This window comes from Macaca thibetana, chromosome 17 (genome assembly GCF_024542745.1).
Source record: "Macaca thibetana thibetana isolate TM-01 chromosome 17, ASM2454274v1, whole genome shotgun sequence".
NCBI lineage: Eukaryota > Metazoa > Chordata > Mammalia > Primates > Cercopithecidae > Macaca > Macaca thibetana.
The window spans coordinates 9,436,443-9,458,065 of record NC_065594.1 but is presented as its reverse complement, the minus strand read 5'-3'; the positions used below and the strand labels follow the sequence as shown (position 1 = coordinate 9,458,065).

General features: G+C 41.4%; 2 protein-coding genes and 1 pseudogene across 9 annotated transcripts in view; 1 reads left to right on the top strand and 2 right to left on the bottom strand.

Moving 5' to 3' along the window:
* Positions 1 to 21,623, bottom strand: part of ALOX5AP (arachidonate 5-lipoxygenase activating protein) — a 734,005-nt gene that overhangs the window by 433,174 nt on the left and 279,208 nt on the right. The window lies entirely within an intron of this gene.
* Positions 9,606 to 21,623, top strand: part of KATNAL1 (katanin catalytic subunit A1 like 1) — a 167,521-nt gene continuing 155,503 nt past the window's right edge. For 2 of the 7 annotated variants that reach the window (XM_050766884.1, XM_050766888.1), the window contains exon 1: positions 10,203 to 10,444. The gene's annotated coding sequence lies outside the window, so the exon portion shown is untranslated. The other 5 variants (XM_050766887.1, XM_050766886.1, XM_050766882.1 and 2 more) reach the window with 5 other exon arrangements.
* LOC126940759 (peroxiredoxin-2-like) lies at positions 20,504 to 21,181 on the bottom strand (annotated as a pseudogene). The gene has a single exon (XR_007720897.1). The product of XR_007720897.1 is annotated as a peroxiredoxin-2-like (transcript).

The window sequence follows — 21,623 nt, the reverse complement described above, 5'->3', positions numbered from 1 at the left end:
AAGTGAGGAAATGAAGGTCAGAAGGTTGAATGGGGCCAAATGTGGTGGCTCATGCCTGTAATCCCAGCACTTTGGGAGGATCCCCTCAGCCTAGGAGTTGAAGACCAGTCTGGGCAACACAGCAAGACCCCTCTCTCTACAGTAAATTAAAAAAATTAGCCAGGTGTGGTTGGCACATACCTATGTAGTCCCAGCTATTCAAGAGGCTAAGGCTGGAGGATCGCTTCAGCCCAGGAGTTCAAGGCTGCAGTGAGCTATGATTGTACCACTGCACTCCAAACTGGGTGACAGAGTGAGACTCTGTCTTTTTTTTTTTCTTTTTTTTCTAAAAAAAAAAAAAAAGAAAAAAAAAAGGTAAATGACATGTCCAAGATCATACACCTTAATAGCTGGCAGCCTTGGGGTTAGAGGCCAAGTTTTTTTTGTTGCTATTCTCTTGGAACAAATTGGTACTCTTATACCTTAGAATCCTAACAGTTCTACTCAGTTGCTGTGTGACCCACAGTTGTATAACCTCTGTGAACCTCAGTTTCCTCACCTACAAAATGGTTATAATATTTGTACCTACTTCACAGGGCTGCTCTGACCTCAAATAAGCTGAAAAAAGATAAAGCATGTCACAGACTACAAAAAATAGGTACAAATATAAGCTGTTGCTATTATTATAACTAGCAGGAGAAGGCAATAGTTTGAGAGAGGTAAAGTTATTTATAATGCTATTATCCTGCTCTTAGGATTTTAAGTTAAGCCCAAAACAAGGAGGACGCATCATATTCTTTTTAATATAGTCTGCATTTGTTTTTGACCTAGTTTGTTTATTCATTAATTCAATATCCAGGGTTGCAGAATTGACCTGAGCAGACCAGGCTTCCGAGGGTCAAAAAAGTGCCTGAAGGAGAGACACTGAGTACATTCTGGGTTTACATTCCCCTCCTCTACTGCATTTCTGAACTTTCTGCCTCATAGCGGCATCTGAAGACGTGGCTGTATGTGTGCTTAACCACCCTTCAAATCCACAGCATGTCATATTACCTGGTTTTTGGCTCCCTGGGACTATTTTGGAGGACCTGAATTAGTCATGTGGGATACTTGATTAAAAACCACTTGAACGGCCCTTTTCTTCTGCTCAACACTGGGCCTCTCTGAGAACAGACCTGGGCTAGGAGAGCAATGTCTGAGGTTTCTCTCCTAAGACATGAAAATAGGGAATCAGTTACGAAAAAGAGATGAAAGAAATGGGTTCTTTAAATCTCACTTTCATCATTCAATCCACTGTCAGTGAGACATCTGATGGTACTTAGTTGTAGATATAAAGAATCCTCATTTATAAGTACAGGTCATTTTATACCTTTTTTTTTTCATTTAGCACTGTCAAGTTCCACTATTTTTTTCATAATTTTCTCCAGCACAGTGCTCTATGTATAATAGATTTTCAATAAATGTTGTCAGGAACTTCTTTCTCTATCTTTAATCTCTATGACATTCATTCAATCGTTCATATAAGAAACATCTATTAGGTTTTGACTTTATGTCAGGCACTATGCTAGGGCTGGGGATATGAAACTGTGGAGACCTACTCCCCATTCTCAAGGAACTTGTCTCGTGGGAAAACAGAGAAGTGAACAGATGATTCAATTCAGAGTCAGTGCTGTGATGGTGGCGGCACAGGGTTCTACGGGGCACACGGAGAGAAGACCAGGGTCAGGGAATGGGTTCCAGAGGCAATGCCTGAGCTGATTCCTGAGGGGCAAAGAGGAGCTGGGAAGGTGACAGGTACAGTAGGGGAAGGTAGGTATAGGCAGAAGGAGGACATGTGCAGGCACAGAGGTCTGGGAGCATGAGGAGGTAGAAAATGAGGAAGAGCGAGCAGGCTAGGTCACCATGTACTCTGCACTGCATCCTGCAGGCTGTTTGCTACACCTACTAGTAGTTCAAGAATTAAATGTAAATGAAATAGGACAGAGAACATGAGAGCACAGGACAGTAACTGAGGCCCTCAGTCCGACCACCTGCAAGGAACTGAATTCTGGCAACCACCACAAGAGCCTGGAAGCAGATCCTTCCCACGTCAAGTCTTCAGAAGAGATCCCAGCCCTGGATGACACCTTGAATGCAGCCTCATGAGACACCCTGGAGCAGAGAACCCACTAAACTGTGGCTGGATTCCCGACCCACAGAAACTGTGAAATAAATATGCGTTGTTTTGAGCACGTTTGTGGTAATTTGTTATGCAGCAATAGAGAATATGCTGCCTAATTTATATTTGACTTCCTCTGCTTCCTTAGCTTCAGCCTCACATTCCTGACTTGACAACCCTCATATAGTGACACCTACATCAAACCCAAATCCACTTTCAAACATTCACACTCATCAGACCAGCAAAAATAGAAATGTCAGATAATTCCAAGATGGGATGAGGTGGGAATTCTCTTACACTGCTGTTCTGAGAGTACACGAATATAGTCACTTTAGGGAACATTGGTGAAATCCAGGAAAACTGAAGATGAACCGCCTTTGCTGTCTATCATTCTACTTCTTGGATAAACTCTCCAAAACCTTGCACACATACGTATATGGAAATATTCAAGAATGTTTATTGTACAACCTTTAGTATTAGTGAAGGATAAACTAGTCATCCATAGGAAATAGATGAATGGTATTACATGGTTACAGCAATTAAAATGAGTGAACTAAATCTATTAACATGTATAAATCTTAGAAATACATTGTTGAATTTAAAAAGGCGACCTCAAGAAAGCATAGTATAATGACATTTATAGAAAGCTTGAAAATATGCAAAATGGTATTATGTAATGCCTATAATACACAGATATGTAATAATAGTAAAAGAACATGAATCCAAAAATATCATCAAAACCAGGATGTGGTGAGTACCAGGGTTTCTTTTTTGTTATGCAACTCTATAATTTTTTTTGTGTTTTAAATTTAAAAAAACTAAAATGCTTTTCTGTCATGAAGGTGTAAATCCTAGAACAGATCAAGAAGGAAGAAACATATGTTTCTTCCCAATCTTATGTAATTGCCATACTTACTTTATTTCATCTTAACTTCACTTTCAGACAGTAAGAACAGGTAGCCAGTAATTTGGGAAAAAGGGATCGAGATGAGATTGAGTAAGTGCTGTTAGAATCCTTTCTTGTCAGTGAGGATTTTTTGGAAATGTGAAAATTGAGGTGAGACTTGAGAAAGGAGTGAGGCAGGCCAGCGAACATAAGGAGAGAATATCAGGGAGAATAAGATGATGAACAGTTTGCTTGAATCGTTAACCATTTAGGAACGATTCATGTAAGCCAACGTTTATGATTTTGTATCATTTATGCACATAAATCACAAAGACGACCTAAAATGCATGACAAACAGGAGGGAAGAAAGGAAATGGAATTTTCCTCCAAAACTCATCACTCTCAATTCTCTATAGTGGAAGTAGAACAGACTTAAGAAAAATAGGAAAAGAAACAATTTCAGACATGGGACGGGCCCTGGAGAGCGTTTGCATCTCCTTAGAAGGGGAAACGGGATCCCAGCTGTACTGCTCCTTTTTCATTCATACTTGAAATGTTCTGTGGTTGGGGTTGCCTGGCACAACACTGTCTTCTATGAATAGAAAACCTGATCACAAGCTGCTCTTTCTCTGTGACATGCCACCTACATTGTAACATGCTTCAGTGGGTAAATCAGAAGGTGACATGCTTTTCAATTCACTAGAAGATTCTTTGCATGGCACAAACGAAGTAACTCTTGCCAACATTTGCCTGAGTAATTCACTTTGAGTTCTGTATTCTTCTGCCAAACGCAAAGTCCTAAAACAGTTAGGTGAAAAAAGTGTTGCTAATGTATTAGTATCTAGTACAGTATCTGCAACGACTTACTGCAGTGCTCAATGAAAATACGATTCCTCCAGCTATCACAGATGACTATATATTCATTCATTGAGTTATGTGCCCACAACACTCCAAGTGTTACAAATCCACTTAACAGCCACAAGTCCTGGGTTTTCTGTTCATATTTCTGAATTAGCATAAAGAAATGCAAAATCATAAGCAAGGAGAATCCTCATAAATTGCTGCCAAGAGCTTTTGTGTTTATCTTGGCATACGTAAGAAATATTTTGAGTTCCTGAAATGTGGAGCAGTTCTTTATATTAGGAATATGTGATTAAGTGAGTCTCACTTCTAATGGGAGACTGAGGCATAAGTATAGTAAGCTCATGAATAAAATAGAGCAAAAACCTCATTTTGACTGGATAAGGCAGAAACATAGGTATTAGGTATTAGTATAAGGTTCTTAATTTCCTCCTCTTGTCTACTATCTCTTCGGATTACATGCGAGAAAAGGCAGCAAGAGAGAAAAAATTCACACCTTGAAAATCTACCTTTTAAATCCTTCTCTTCCACTCAATCAAGTTCCATTTCACGGTATGAGGTCTCTGGTACTAGTTCCTGGCTTTCTTCATCATTCACTTTCTGCTTCCTCTCACTTGCTAATACCGAGTAAAACTGTAGCAAGTAAAGAAGCTGAGTTTCTGCATGTTTGAGAGAGGTCAGATTCCATATGGGTTCAGGCCAAACTCTGATGGACGACTGCAGGCTCACCGCTAGTGATCCCTACAGGCCAGGCTGGGCCTGGGGTCCGACAGTGACAACTGCTGTAGTGGAACAGGATCTTTGCTTTTCATGGACCTGAAATCCAGAGTACCTCTGCATGTTAGGACTGGCCCCTTAGCTGCATCTCAGGTCATCTGGCTATTTAAGAACTCTCAATCCTCCAAAGCACTGTTTCTTAAACCCTTTTGATGGACACTTATGGCAGGAAGTACATCTTACTTAACAATCCACATTAGTCAGGGTTCAGTCAGGAAAAAAGGAACTTAAGTAGGTATTTTAAGAGCGAGAATTTAGCACAGGGAATTGATTAGACAGATGTTCAAGGACTGAAAAATTGAAAAAGGAACACTGGTGTAACACGTAGGTTATAACTGCAGGAAGCCGCTCCTGCCTACAGGGCTGGAGGTCAAAGGGAGGAGAGGAGGTTGGGGTTTGCAGGAAAGGCCCATTGAAGCTGGGGCACAGGCTCCTGAAGAAGGACACTGGCTGGCTGCTGCTGCAGGTAATGCTCTGGGGTGCAGGAAGAAGACACGCGATGAGGCTGGTTGAGATACAAGAAGAAGCTGGAGACAAGTAGAAGCTCTACCAGGCTGAAAGTCTGTGGCAGGAGTGATGCTGCCAAGCATAGCAGGCCATCAGGAAGGAGCAAGTTGCTTCCCTCTCCTCCAGCCTTGTGCTCTTCCTCTGGTCCTACTGTGCCGCCCCCGCCTTTCCATGCAGATGACAAAGGAGAAATGTGGTTTGCACAATTCCAGCCCCACCTCCAAAAACCAGAGGACAGAGGGTAGGTTTGAAGCTGAAAGATGACAGCTCAGTAACTGTCATACAATACTTGACCCTAACCATGCACATCCCCTCTGGATTTCATTTTCTACTGCATTCTACTTTACCCTACACTACCTTGCCTTATCACATTTTAAATATCACAAAGCTGGAAGAGACTCATCACACTGACTTCATGACCTACTAATAGGCTGTGACCCACAGTGAGGAAAACTCTGTTCTAGATCTTCACGGGTAAGAGGGCCTGAGCGTTGCAATTCAGTGCTACTTACATACTGAATTCCTTCCACAGCAACAGCGACTTAAGGAATTACCTCCCAAGGTACTCTCCTCCACTGAACATGTATGGGGACCCACAGTTCTATAGGCTTCAGGGAAATTTATATCAAGAGGCTGTAAATGTCCTGTATAGTAGTAGAAGAGGGACAGCTACCAGATAAAGGAGGTTTTGCTAAGGGGAAAAGTTAAAAGAACTACCAATCAAAAACATTTATTGTGCCCTTATTATATGTAGGGTATTATGAAGGTGTTTTTGAGAATACCCAGAAATGCACGTTGGAGGAGCTTGAAATACAGTGAGAAAAGACAAAAACCCAATGAGTAAACAATAGATGAGCAGCCACTCAGCAGTATGGTCAGCTGTCCAGGGAGTGAGATTAACAGGAAATATTCTGAGCACAGAGCAGGGTGATATGACTACTGAGCAGGAATGATCTGGAAAGGCTTCATGTGAAGATTTGTTTTCAGAATACGTAGACCTTAGGGGGTAAGGGGCTGGCATCTCAGGAGAAGAGAACAGAAGTAACAGAACAAGTTAAGGAAGAGTAGTCCTGCTTGTGCAGTGCTAGAACTTGTGGATCACAACTAGCAAGAGAAATTGGAGCGTCAACCATGGCCAAGGCGGAAGCTTGCAAATGGAGAAGGTGCAGTGACTGAACCTTGGCAACTATCCTCACATTTAAGGAGCAGGTGAAAGAGCTGGTGAATAACACAGTGAAGTCTGGTTGGAAAGCTCTGGAGAGATCCAAGGTCAAGGACTACCAGGGAGGGTGGTCAGCAAAGTCAAATGCTGGAGAGGCCAAGAACTCCAAGAACTGAGGAAAGACCTCAACTGTAAACCAGATGCGCTGGAAATGAGGGTGGTGGCTCTTGACCACACTGCCTGTGTGGATTAATGTGCTACTACTTTCAGCTCCATCTTTTGGATTCGCATAGGGTGTTTAACTATGACTTGAACAGGTCCAAAGTATCTGGTGAAAACAATGAACTATGGTTTACCATCGGTCCTTATTCCTTCCTACCTGTCCACAGCCATGTGAGGCATTTTAAGGCTGTGCTTCGGTGGCTTGTGGTCTTCCCTCCCGCGACTGCCCACCTCCAACTCACTGCGAAGCAACTTTTGTTTGTGTTGCTGTCATCCATTCGGAAGTGGCCTGTCCTGCTGAGCTGATTTTCTGGGATTCTGGCTTCACAAAACGAGGAGCGTTATGCACTGGGACCTTGCCTTTGGAGACTTCATCATGGCTGTAGGCTGCACAACAACTCTGGCCCGCTGCCTTGCAAAGAAAGACAAGCGACTGGTCACAAGGGAAACCAGATCAGGGATAGATGGATCCGGTGAACCTATTATCCCTACTACAAACATGTGTTCATCTGGTATAGCAGATCCGTAACATCTTCTCCAGGAGTAAAGGAGAATTTATTTACATGCTCATTACATACGCAGAGTTGTGACCAAACTGCTGCAGGTGACAGGTTCAAGTTCCTATAAGGATGTCCTCTGGCTTAATACCCAGACTTTATTCTGGACTTCATCTCTTAAGTGCTGTCATTTCTTTTGTACAAGCTATGGCTACTTTGGTTTCTTTTCTTCGACAGCAGATTCCAGCTATTCTCACACAGCTTCCTCATTTATACTAAATAGAGTAAACCATCATTATGGATGTAAGAAAATGGGTTTCATAAGTGAACCCACTGTGAAGGTAAGAAGCACAGGTGTATTAGTCCGTTTTCATGCTGCTCATAAAGACATACACAAGACAGGGTAATTTATGAAGGAAAGAGGTTTAATGGACTCACTTCCACATGGCTGGGGAGGCCTCACAATCATGAAGGAAGATGAAGGAAGAGCAAAGAGACTTCCTACACGGTGGCAGGCAAAAGAGCTTGTGTAGGAGAACTTCCATTTATAAAGCCATGAGATCTCACGAGACTTATTCACTACCACAAGAATGGTAGGGGTGAAACCGCCCCCATGATTCAATTATCTCCACCTGGCCCTGCCCTTGACAGGTGGGAATTATTACAATACAAAGTGAGAGGTGGGTGGGGACACAGCCAAACCGTATCAACAGGTCATGTACCTAAGCTGCTTAATATTTATTGAGCAGTGACACTGGACTGAATCAAATAGAGCATGAGGATACATATGTAAAAAAAATTATTTTAATAGCTGGCTCCAGAGTTTCTCTTGGAAGTTACTTTGTATAGGAAAATACTTTGGTAAACAGTTTAGGAATGGTAGGTAGCTATAATAGCACAGATTAGGAGATAAAAATAAAAGTGTTGTATAAAGAGAGAAGAGAGGAGGGGACAGATGGGACCAGAGAGATAGTACGATAGTGGGAGGTTACAGGTAATGATGAAAAAATGGGGGTAGGTGGTAGGTGGATAAAAATATCACGGGAGGAATTGAAGGACTTTTAAGAGCAGGAATTTCTAATTTTAGGTTTTTTACATCCTTAATTTAAAACCACTCATCTGCTCCAAACCTTCCAAAGAGTTGGCTATAGAAACAACCAAAGAAAAGGCGCTGATTTCGACATTATGTGTCAGCAGGAGTAGAGAGAAAAGAGTTTGAAGAGGTGATATGTGGAGTAGTCTAAGTGTTCAGAAAAAGCCAGAACTGAGAGCCAGAAGTGACGGTGCAGTCCTTGAGAGGACATTGTCCGTGGGGAACAACAAAAGGTGGATAAGGGACTCAGTCAAGTTTAAGAAAATCTCTGTGGTACGATGACTCAGCTGGATTACAGGCATAGTGCCTTGTTATTGTCAACCATAATTTTTCAGGAGATATTAATTACCAGAAAACGACAAGGTCACGAATTCACTCCCCTTCCTCTTTTTTTCAATTAAATCTCTGGACTTCAGTTTTCTCATCTATAAAATCTAGAGATTGGGCTTAGAATATCTCTGTGGTTTCTATTACAGTCTATAGCTCTAATAATAACAACACATTTTTATGTTCTGTTTTGAGGTAAATTTACATGCAGTGAAATGTACAAATCTTAAATGTTCCATTCCAAGAGTTCTGACAAATGCATATACTTCTGTAACCGAAACCATTAGCTATAGAATTTTTTCATCACTACAAAAAATTCTCTCAAACTCCTTTCCGACGGCCAACCACTATTCTGACTTTTATCACTATTGATTAAATAATTAATATTTAATAGCTATTGTTAAATGCTAAGCTTTGTTTTATAGAGCTTCATCAGTATTAATGCATGTATTTCTTACAAGAGTTGCAAGATGGATATCTCCATTTTTGCAGATCAAAGCGTTAAGAGGTGAGAAACGCGCCCCCGGTCATCAGCTACCAAGTATAGGGGCAGGACGTGAACTAAGAATTCGTTTTAGAAGCCCACGCTCTTAACCTGTTTATCCTAGAGTCCACAAACGATTGCCCAAGAAACAGCATAAATCCAAATTCAGTCGAAAGCAATGCCATTTGCAAGTTCTAAAACCTCCTGAATAATCCTAAAGGCCATATGCATTCCATCTTATCAAAGGATTCCTTTCCATCCCACTCCCCAGGGAATGGAGAAAGCGGGTGCGAAAGACTTCAATTCGGTTTGACTGCAGAAAAATACTGAGGTGGCGTAGGATCCACACATCCCATGGGGGCAGACCCAGCGGTGGAAGCCCGGACAGGCGGCGGGGGAAGGGCGCTGCGACGCCCCGGTGCCCCCTCCTTCGACGCCACTGGCATCCCCTCCGAAAACAGCAGGCTCGAAGGTGCCCCGCCACGGGGGCTGGACGCGGTGGAGGCGGGCTCATCAAGCACGACCAGAGCTCAGTCGGCCACACGTCCTCCTCAATGTCACCGTCTCCCTGCTCTCCCACCCCGCGCCGCTGCACCTCCCTCCCCCGGCAACCTGGGCTGGAGTCCCAAGCTCCGCCCCAGAGCGGACTCACAGCCTCCGCGCTCCCTCCCGCGCTGCACCCACCGCGCGGCCGGGGCTGCCATGGCAACCCTACGCAGCCGCCGCCTCTTCACGCACGTCGCGAACTAACGGACTCGGCGGCGGCGGCGGCGGCCTGCGCCCCACCCCCAACCCATCTGGACCGCATCGCCGGCTGTGCCCGGACCTGCGCCTTCTAGGTAATGAATCCGAGGGACAGGGGCTCAAGCGATACAGCAGGTAGTGCGGGGCTCTAGCCGATAGCCCCTCCCGGCCTCCCACCGCCGGAAACGCCAGGGCGGTGGGCTGCGGGGTTCCTCGGGCGCTGGCTCCCGTGCGGGGACTGGGAGGGGCGCGGGAGCGCCAGGCTCGCTGTGCATCATGGGGATTGTAGTTCAGTGACTCCTCGGGCTCGCGGCCTTGGCGGGGTAGCTCGGACTGCCGAACTACAAAGCCCGGCGGCCCCGACCGCCGGGAAAGACTGATAAACTTTGAGCGGACCGGGACAGAAAAAAAAATCTCTCTTTGTCTTGAGAGGGCTGTTGGGTGGTCGCGGACCTGGGCTCTGTGCGTTGGGAAAGGGAAGTGGAGGTGAGCCTCGGGCTTCTAGCCCAGTCGCTGGGACCGCCCCAGCTACAGCGCTCAGCCCCACCCCGACTGGGCCACCGCCCTGCACAGTCTCAGGGATGAGCAGCCGCCCAAGCTGCAGGGCCTCGGGTCTTCGGCGCCTCTGACCCTCGCAGGTTGCTGCCTCTCGGTGCAGAACCGTATGTATGTCATACATTGGATGTGAGACCCGAGAAACCGTGTTTTCACAGGCTTTTCTCTTTTCCTGGATACGTTTATTTCTGGGTTAGTCATGTTTGTTTTAAAGTAGCTCAGAGGTATTTGCATATTAAACCCATCAATTGGTAATTACTCAAAGGGCCGTAATGTTTAAAGGTTAAGTGTAGAATTAGATAAAAAGATGTCATTGCTATTATATGGTGGGATCTGGCATTTTTAACTTTTAGCGTTTTTGCATTTTATTTCTTGAGGTTCAAGGTTGTGAAATGGGTGCTCCACCCCACCCCCCCCCCCCGCCAGCCTGAACACTGCCTACACATACTTTGATTAGTTCAGTTTTAAATTACTAGTAACTTTTAAAAACATACTTTTTTTAGCAGTAGGAAGCAATAATTATTTTCTTTGATTATTCCAGTGTTATTCAGAATTTCTCAGCATGTTTTCGGAAGGAAAAATACCATGTTTTAATTATTTAATTAATTATTTATATATTTTTTATGTTCAGGAGTACACTTGAGTCCTTAGAGTTGACTCAAGACTTGGTGGTAAAGGAAGCTGACACAGATTTAGAAAACCTTCCTTGACGACCCTTTAAAATTTTTCAATGGGTAGATAACCATCCTAGAAATGTGCTGCTTTATGGAGTAAGTTGGAGAATTGTTGATATTATTGTGAGTTTGTGTGTGTGTGTGTTTAAAAACAAACAACAAGACCACAAATCCTATAAAACTTTCTCTTAATTAAAATGAAGTTGACCTGTGTAAATTTTACTTGAGGTAGCAATTTTGTACAAGGAGGAGATGGAAAGTAGGTTTAGTAAGACAGGTAGAAAACAAAATTGAGGCGTTATGTGATAGAATATAAGGTTTGAAGTATTTATTCATTCAAAATTTGTTAAGAACCTATGTGCCAGGCATTATGCCAGGTGGTGAGAATAAAGAGATGAAAAAAGATAGTCTGTATCCTGCATGGGCAGTCATGTCATCCCAATAGCGTGGTAGAGATATGTGCAAGTTGCTATAGGAGCCCAGAGGAAATAATCACCTAACAGTAACATTTATTGAATATGTCAGGTGCTGTGCGGAGTATTTTGCATGCAGCTCCTCAGTAAATCCTCAAAACAGCTAGTGAAGTAGTTACTGATGTTTAGAGATGAGGAAACAGGCTTTAGAGGCCCTGCACAAAATCATAGTTGGTCAAGTGTAAACCTGGGATTTCAGCCCAGGTGGGTCTGGTCATGATCTCAAGCACTGACCATTTTCTCTGTCAATTAGTAGAAAGATCCTGACTCTGTCTACAGAAGTCAGGGGAGGCCTTCAGTATGATTTGACTTTTAACTTGTGTTAAAATAGTTGAATAAGCTTTCACTGGAGTGATGAAGAGGAAAGTCATTCTAGGACAAATGGATGGCACAACACGAACAAAGGATAGATTGAAGAATGAGTATTTTGTATTTGGGGAACGCTAGGTAGTTCTGAATGACGAGATCCCAGAATGCTCACTATTAGTGAGTGAGGCCAGATCTTAAAGTACTTGGCACCGTATTCAGAGTTTAGAATTTTTCTTGACATGGGGCAGCCATTGAAGAATTTTAGCTCGAGTGGTGGTGTCGTTAGGTTTGTATTTTAGAAAGATAATTCCAGCTCCAGTGTAGAGAATGGACCTGGGTGGGGAAAGATTATAGGCAGTAGAAAAGCCAGTTGTATAATAGAAAAAAACAGTAGAGAAATAAAGAGTCTGAACTAAGCCGTTGGAGTTACAGAAAGACATGGATTCAGGGAATATTTAAGAGATAAAATTGGTATGACTTGATAGAGTTTGGATGTTGGGAGTTAGAGAGATTTGGAGCTCTCAGCTGATTGAGTCCTCATTTTCTGGCTAGCACGACTGAGGTAATACTGAACCCACTGATTGAGATGAGGAGGAGCTGGTTTTTTGTTAGGGTGAAAGAGATATTAGTTCAGTTGTAAGCATTTGTTTGAGGTTCCTGTGGGATATTCAGGTGGAGATGCATTTGAGTCTGGAGTTCAGAGAGAGCAGGCTGGAGTTAGAAGTTTGCATACAGATAAGTAGTTAAAGCTACAGGGGAGAATAGAGCAGCTCACATTGGAATAATGAATAGAAAAGAAAAAGGAAGAGGTTTGGATATGGAACTCTCACTTAAGAGATGTGTGTAGGCTGGGCGCAGTGGCTTGCGCCTGTAATCCCAGCACATTGGAAGGCTGAGGCAGGCAGATCAGGAGATCAAGAGATTGAGACCATCCTGGCCAACATGGTGAAACCCCATTTCTACTAAAAATACAAAAATTAGCCGAGCGTGGTGGCGCTCGCCTGTAGTCCCAGCTACTCAGGAGGCTGAGGCAGGAGAATCGCTTGAACCCAGGAGGCAGAAGTTACAGTGAGCCCAGATCGTACCACTGCACTCCAGCCTGGCGACAGAGCAAGATTCCGGGTCAGAAAAAAAAAAAAAAAAAAACCAAACAAACAGAGTTGTGTGTATGTGTTTGCGGGAGGAGCCTACGAATGAAGCCCTGGTTAGGAGGCAGAGAGGAAGAAGAACTGGGAGAGAGCATAACAAAGGAGGGGACAATAAGGAGAGCAAGTAAGTTGTCTAATTTTGTTTCTACAACTTATTTTCTGTATGATCATAGGCAGTTCTCCAAATCTGTACCCTTATTTCATATGAGGTGTTAATGCTATTTTATTTGATTTTGGGAAGTTGAAACAGTTTAGTGGAGGTAAACCCTAAAGTGCTCAACAACTCACAGCAGTTCTCCTTCTCCCGCTTCCTTACTAACAGTGTGGCAGGACTGCCAGTTCTGTCTGATAGAAAGGCCCTGTTCCGTGACTTTACCTGACCACATTAAGCAGGTGGATCAGGTAGTAGTTATATTACAAAGTGATGATTTGAGTCTGAGGACTAATCATGTTTTTTTTAAATAAAACGTCCTTTAATGCTATAAAATGTTATTGTATAGGGCATTAATACTAATGTGTTTTTGCCTTGTTTTCATCTTCAAAGAAACAGGAAGTTCCACTAGATAATTTGAGAGCCCAATGGCTCTAAAATTCTTTAATTCTGACAGTATTTCATGTCTGGACTGATGTGTGATTTCACTGATAGTTAACATCTGTAAATGAAAATATGTTTATATTTTAATGTGCTCAAGAGTGTTTCATTTCATTTTATTATTTTTTTTAGAGACAGGGTCTGACTCTGTCACCTAGGCTGGAGTGCAATGGTGCAGTCATAGCTCACGGCAGCCTTGAACTCCTGGGCTCAAGCAGCCTTCCTGTCTCAGCCTCCCCAATGGCTGCGATTTCAGGCATGTGCCCACACCTGGCTCAACATTATTTTAAATGTTTTACTCTTCAGTGATAACTATACTTATACTTATTTCCTAGGGAAATTGTGCCCTAAAATACCTGATAAAAGTGAGATATCGGCATTTGCCAGATAAACTCAAGGCATAGATTATGAGAGTAGTTTAAAAAAAAATGAAATAGTTTTTAAAGGTGGTCTAATCTTCACTGGATGTCTTTAGATATGTTTCTCTTGCTGGGGTATGGTTTGATTGTGATCCTAATTGAATGGAGGGCAAAGGAGTAAATGACCTTTTAAGTCCTTTTGTAACTTTGTTCTGTCCATTAGTAATTGTAAAAGCTCCTATTAAGCAGCCTATTAAAAAGTGAGCTTTGGTTTGAAATTTTATTCTTTTTAATATTTTGCTATGAAGCTGTTTTTGGTAAACATTTTTTATAGTTTTTAATCATGTCTGAGTATTGTTTTGCATTTTGTGAAGAAGTTAATGCTTAGCTGCTGACCCCCAATTGTATTTACTTCACAGGGTATTATAGAACTCTTTAGAATGGTGATTTTATGGACATTTATCAAACACATGTGTCTTGCTTTTCAGTTCAAGAAACATTATTGCGTGTCTTTATGTCAAACAGTGCACCAAATGATACACGATACATGACTAAGATCTGGCCCCTCTCTCAAAGGATGTTACGTTTTAATCAGTGCTGAGACTAGTTTTGGTATACTCACTCTTGTGTTTTTTAAGGAAATCGTCTCCAAAAAACAATGTATTTTATTTCTTATTTTCTTAGCTTTTACGTGTTTGAGGGACAAACGATATAACTTCATTTGCTGTATTTCAATAACTTGTTCCTTTATTCTCGTTTATTCCTATGTCTCTATGAGTGTCTTTATATGCTAGTATTCTTTTCTTTGTGATGTTTTCCTCTTTCCATTTTTCCTGGTGATTTTGGCAGTAGGAAGAGAAATGAATGAGTGAGAGAATCAGTAGTGACTGTTTTTTTTTTTTCTTACCTACTTATGTGAGAATATGGATGACTGGCATTTAACACATAATTCCTGGTATTTTTATACTAGTATTTTCTCTGCATTGTTAGATATTTGAAGTCAAGCATTTTATGTTAGTAAACTCCTTGTGGCCTTACATTGTTTCTTATGTATACATAGGTTGTTTGCTTAATGTGGTAGGTGCTTACTAATAATTTAGATTGGATAATGAATGGATGAGTAAGTAAATATGATAATAAAATTACTTGTTCAAAGACTACTTGAGTCTGGGTGTGGTGGCTCTTGCTTGTTATCCCAGCACTTTGGGAGACTGAGAGGGGCAGAATGCTTGAGTCCAGGAGTTTGAGACAAGTTGCCTGAGCAACATGGCAAGACCTCATCTCTGCAAAAAATACGAAAATTAGCCAGGCATGGCTGCGCACACCCATGGTCCCAGCTACTCAGGAGGCTGAGGTGGGAGGATTGGTTGAGACTAGGAGGTTGGGAGTTCGAGGTTGCAGTGAGCCAAGATTGAACCATTGCCCTGCAGCCTGGGTGACAGAGCGAGACCTTGTCTCAAAAATAAATAAGTAAATACATACATACATACTTCATAAAATAAAGTAATATGAAGCAGATGCCTTTGAAAGGTTTTATGTTGTTCAAAGCACTATGAAATTAAAAAACAAGTAGTATTTATATAGGCAACGGCAACAAAATATCTTTATTTCTGTTAATAAGCCTTTTATATTTATTTTTAGATTAGTTGCGTAACTTTAAAGGAATTTGAGGCAGTAAACTGTAATGAGCTAAGAGGACAGGCTCTGAGTTAGACATATCTGGGTTTAAATCCAGGCTCTATGGGCAAATTGTTTAAATTCTTTAAAGCCTCAGTCACCTGCTCTGTTAAATCATGGGTAACTGTTACTGTTTTGTAGTGTTATAAGGGTTAGATTAGATAATGCCCAGAAAAACATTTTTATCGTATTACTTGGTGGGGAGTTAGCATTCAGTAAACGTCGCTACTATTACTTTTGGTGCTAAAAAGGGTATTTATGCACTTAAGATAAAATTTATAGTGTTTTTTTGTTTGTTTTGTTTTTTTTTTTTTTTTTTGAGACGGAGTCTCACTCTTGTTGCCCGGGTTGAAGTGCAGTGGTGCTATCTCGGCTCACTGCAGCCTCCGCCTCCTGGGTTCAAGCTTCTCCCACCTCAGCCTCCTGAGAAGCTGGGACCACAGACGCTAGTCACCACGCCTGGCTAATTTTTGTACTTTTTTAAGTGAAGACAGGATTTCGCCATGTTGGCCAGACTGGTCTTGAACTCCCGACCTCAGGAGATCTGCTGGTCTTTGCCTCCCAAAGTGCTGGGATTACAGGCGTGAACCACCACAGCCGGCCAGGTTTAGTTTAAGCTGTCATCTTGAGACACAGTAACAGATGATCCACATTTTCTGTCCTTTGTAATATTTTAAAGTTGCCAGTAGAATTTGGAACATGAGCAGAAATTACTGTAATGGTTACACTTCTGAGAAACATTTAAGCTCTTAGAATCCAATATTAATATATTAGATTCTTTTATGTTTATGAACAGTTTTTTTTGTTTCTAAATATTTGAGAAGTGATTTCTATATGTGTAAAAAATAAATGAAAAGGCTTCATTACTACATATATTCTTCTGTAATGTCTGAGTTTGTGATTAAGTTGTTTTCTCTATTATTCATGGCAAACTGTAGTCCTTGAGACGGTTACCCAATATAAAAAGATGGGAGGTATTGTGGTTTTCAAAATTAACTATTTTGTTGATTAGTACTCACATGGTAGCTTCATTTATTACCCTTGAAACGCACTTCAAGATACATTAATTTGAGAAATCGTGGTTATGTGTTTCCTTAATTGCTTTCATTTATAGCAGCCATTGTATGACATAAACTGAACTTTGGTGATTTGGAGAAGCATTTTTTTTTTTTTTTCATTAAACATGTAAAGCCTAGACATATTGATAAAATTCATTGTGGTACAAAATATTGAAAATAAAACTTGTTTTGTTGTTTTGCTTACCACTGTTCTAGTGTTATTTAGTTCACATTGCTATAGTTCAGGTTACTTAGGTGTTTCTGAAATAGGCATCTAGTTTCAGGAATTTATAACTTTTAGGAGGAAAAGGAACAATATGAGAAAAATGTGGAAGTGTCAGAATAAAAATAGTTTAAAGCAGAAATTATTTTCTTAGTCTCGTATGTATTGTAAGTATAACTGAATTAGATTGACATCATTCACATAAAATTAGTTTAAAAAATGTTTGTTTCCTCTTTAAAAACCATTAGCGTGGAGACAAAAGAATGATAAATATGATTCCATTTGTAATAGGAATTATGAGTGACGTCCCTGGTGGGGTTGGGTTCTGGATACAAGCTAGCTTTCCATTTTTTCAATTATGTGTCTTAGTCTTGGCATGAGATAAAAAATTCATGTTGGGAGAGAAAGTTCGTGTGTGTGTGTTGTGGGTGATGGTAGATTTAAAGGAGAGAACAGAAAGGTTGGAGATGTAGCTGAGGAGTTGACTTGATGTGTTATGTTTAGATCTGAGTCATGAAACAGTTACAAAAATAATTATCTGGGACCAGATAAAGCAGTATTCCTTCTTGGTCTGAGCATGAACTTGGACTGAGCTCTTCTCAGTCTGAGCCTAGGACTCTCCTTGAAGATATTACCTGGAGCATTCTGTATAGGGCAGCAGTGCTGCATCAGTTCAGCAGTAAATACTGTAAGAAGATGCTTAATTTATTTTTGAATACATAATAAACTCAAAATAAGAGACATATTGTCAAATATTAGACATTGCTAAAATATTTCATCTTTAGATTTAACCTGACATTTTAAAAAGTCCTAGAAATTCTTCTAATTTATAGTAAAGGAGATTTAAAAAAAACTGTATATTTCAAGATTGTGACTAAAAGTAATTATAGTATAGCTTCTAGAAATTTATAACGAAATTTATAAAGAAATCAATGAATCAGTTGATTTCTTTTTTCAGAGGAAAAATGGACTGCTTCAATTATCTGTATTGGTGTTGAGTGTAGAGTAAAAATACTCCTTACATTGATTCAGTGTTGTATGTGAGGAGTGATGTTAACATATGATCATATTTAATTTTTAAAGTAACCTTACGATAAATACTATTTTTCCTATTTTGTAGACAGAACTGAGGCCTATTGAAATTACATGATTTGTCTGAGGTCACAACTAAAAATTTATGGTGCCTGGATTCATACCCAGGTTTTTCTGTCTGAAATTTTTATGTGGCCTTTATCAAACATAAACTTGGTTTGGTATACAGTTCTAGGTTGTCAACCCCCTACCCCTTGGAAGATATTATTTCACTGTCTCCAGGCTCCCGATGTTCCTCTTGAAAAGTTACCTATCAATATAATTTATTTCGTTTGTATATAATTTGTCATTTCTTTCCATTGTAAATGTTCTTCACTCTTACTACCTTGTCTCTAGGTGTGAACTTTGATTTGCTTTTAAACTGAAAATTACTATCTTCTGCTAGTTTTGGAAAATTCTCAGCCATTATATTTTTGAATTTTGCCTTTCTTTTTTCTCCTTCTGGAATTCATAAGAGACATATATGATGGATCTTCTCTTTCTACTCTGCTGCATTTCTTAATCTTATTTACTTATTCTCTCTGTATATACGGCATTCTGGTCAGTTTCTACAGCTCTGTCTTCTGGTTTATTGATTCTCCTTTCATCTGTGTCTAAGCTCTTGCTTCCTCAGTCCACTGAGTTTTTTTTTTTATTTCAGTGACTATATATTTTAATGCCAGAAGTTCTTTTTATTTTTCAAATAAGCTTATTTATTTTAAAATTTCTTGTCCCTATGTCTTTAAATGTACTTATTTTATAGCAGCTATCTAATGAATTATCAAGGACTTTAGATAAAGGCCTTAATTTTGCTCTATGTTGTATTCTCCCTCATAGTGGATTGTTTTCTTTGTATCTTGTAATTTTAGACGTAAACTCAGTGGAAATAAAGCCTGGGTAAATGATATGTCCTGTACTTTTGTGATTTGTTTCTGTGAAGTGCCCTATGGAGAACTGGTGAGTGAATAAACAAATTTTAGTGTATCTGTATAGTGGGATATTACTCAGCAATAAAAAGTAATTACTGATACATATAAGGGCATAGTTGAATCTCAAAAGCATTATTCTAAGTGAAGGAAATCAGTACATACTGTATGAGTTTATTTATTTTGCATTCTAGAACTGACAACTACAGGCATACTTCGGAGATGCTGTGGGCTTTGTTCCAGACCATTTTGGTAAAGCAAATATTGCGATAAAGCTAGTCACACAAACTTTCTGGTTTCCCAACGCATACAAAAGTTACGTTTATGCTATACTATAGTTTATTAAGTGTGCAATAGCATTACATCTAAAAAATGTACATGCTTCAATTTAAAAAGACTTAAACATTTTTTAACTTTTATTTTAGATTTAGGGGGTACGTCTGCAGATTTGTTACATGGCTATATTGCATGATGCTGAGGTTTGGGATATGAATGATCCCGTCACCCAGATGGTGAGTGTAGTAGCCAAAAGATAGTTTTCCAACCCTTGCCTGCCTCCCTCCCACCTCTGTTAGTTTCCAGTGTCTGTTGTTGCCATCTTTATATCTAGGAGTACCCAATGTTTAGCTCCCACTTGTATATAAGAATATGTAGTATTTGGTTTTCTCTTCCTGCATTAATTTGCTAAGGATAATGGCCTCCAGCTACATCCATGTTGCTGTAAAGGACGTGATTTTGTTCTTTTTTAAGACCATGTAGTATTCCATGGTATATATGTACCACGTTTTCTTTATCCAGTCCACTGTTGATGGATACCAAGATTGATTCCATGGCTTTGCTATTGTGAATAGTGCTGCAGTGAACATATGAGTGCATGTGTCTTTATGGTAGAATGATTGGTTTTCTTTTGGGTATATCCCCAGTAATGGGACTGCTGGGTCAAATGGTAGTTCTGTTTTAAGTTCTTTGAGAAATCTCTAAACTGATTTCCATACCAACAGTGTATAAGTATTCCCTTTTTGCTGCAGCCTTGCCAGCATCTGTTGTTAAAAAAGACTGTATTGCTAAAAAATGCTAAAAACGCTAACAGTTATCTGAGCCTCAGCAAGTCTTAATGTTTTTACTGGTAGGGGGTCTTTCGATGGCTGCTGACAGATCAGGGTAGTGGTTGCTGAAGGTTGGGGTGGCTGTGGCAATTTCTTCTTCCTCCTTGTTCTTCTCTCTTCTTCCTGTCTTCCTCCTCATCTTTCTTCCTTCCTCCTCCTCCTTCCTCTTCTTTCTTTTTCTCCTTCTCCTCCTCCTCCCTTCCTCCTCCTCCTTTTCTTTTTTTTTTTAGAGACAGGGCCTCACTCTGTCACCCAGGCTGGAGGGCTGGAGTGTAGTGGTGCCATCATAACTTACTGCAGCCTCAAACTCTCAGACTCAAGTGATCTTCCCACCCCAGCCTCTTGAGTAGCTAGGACCACATGTGACTAATTTTTTTTTCCCATCCCTAATACTTTATTGGTCACCTCTAGGCCTGTGTGTGGCTGGGCGGGCTTTGGGGAGGGCGTCACTATTCAGCTCCCAGGTGGAAGCATGAGAAGGCCTTGGCCTGGCCCTCCAGGGTCCCACACTGTGGCGTTTGGAGGGGCAGGTCTGGCCTTTCCTGGGTCAGCACAGGGCACCTAGGTGGGGGCACAGGTGGGTACCCAGCACAGGCACCTAGGTAGGGGCACAAGCTCACTACCCATTGGCTAGCCTAATTGTGTTTGGAGAAATATTCCTGGCTGTGCATGGGTATATACACATTGGGCTTAATCTTGTCACTGCCAAGCTTCCAGCCAGCAGGACAAACTTCTCTGTGTTCATCCGTGTACTGGATGGCCCGGACCAGCTGCAGAGCCTCATCCAATGAGCGTCCCACAGGCAAATCATTAACGGTGATCTGGCGAAGGACACCCTTCCATCAGTGTAAAAGAGGCCCCTGTAGGCAATGCCCTCATCTGTTTTCAGCACGCCGTAATCCTCAGACAAGCGTCTTGTCGCATCAGCACGCAGGGGGATGTTCAGGGGGCCCAAGCCTACCTCCTTCTGGGGGGTGTTGATCCAAGCCAGGTGGGTGAACTGAGAGTCCACCAAGACGCCTAGCACTTCGCAGCCCAGCTTGCGGAAGTTCTCGGTGTGGTTGCTGAATGCGATGATCTCTGTGGGGCACACAAAAGTGAAGTCCAGAGGGTAGAAAAAGAGGACCACGTACTTCCCTTTGTAGTCCCACAGCTTCACCTCTTTGAAGGCGCCATCCACCATGGCTGTGGCCTTGAAGTCAGGGGCGGGCTTTTCCACGTGCGCATTACTGGAGGCCATGACTGAAAGCTGTGTGGGCAAAGGCTAGATGCACGGATGATCGCACGCGTGGACCCGCGTTCTCTGCCCATGTGACTAATTTTTAATTTTTAATTTTTTTTTTTTTGTAGAAATGGCATCTTGCTATGTTGCCCAGGCTGGTCTTGAACGTCTAGCCTCAAGTGATACTCCTGCCTCTGCCTCCCAAAGCGTTGGGATTACTGGCATGACCCAGTGTGCCTGGCCCAGGGCAATTCTTAAAATAAGACAACAACAGAGTTTGGTGGATGTATTGACTCTTCCTTTCGTGAAAAATTTCTCCATAGCATGCAATTATACTGTTTGATAGCATTTTACCCACAGTAGCAGTTCTTTCACAATTGGAGTCAATCCTCTCCAAATCCTGCTGCCGCTTTATCAACTAAGATAATGTAGTAATCTAAATCCTTCATTGTTATTTCAACAGTGTTCACAAGCATCTTCACCAGGAGTAGATTCCAGCTCAACAAACCGCTTTCTTTGCTCATACATGAGAA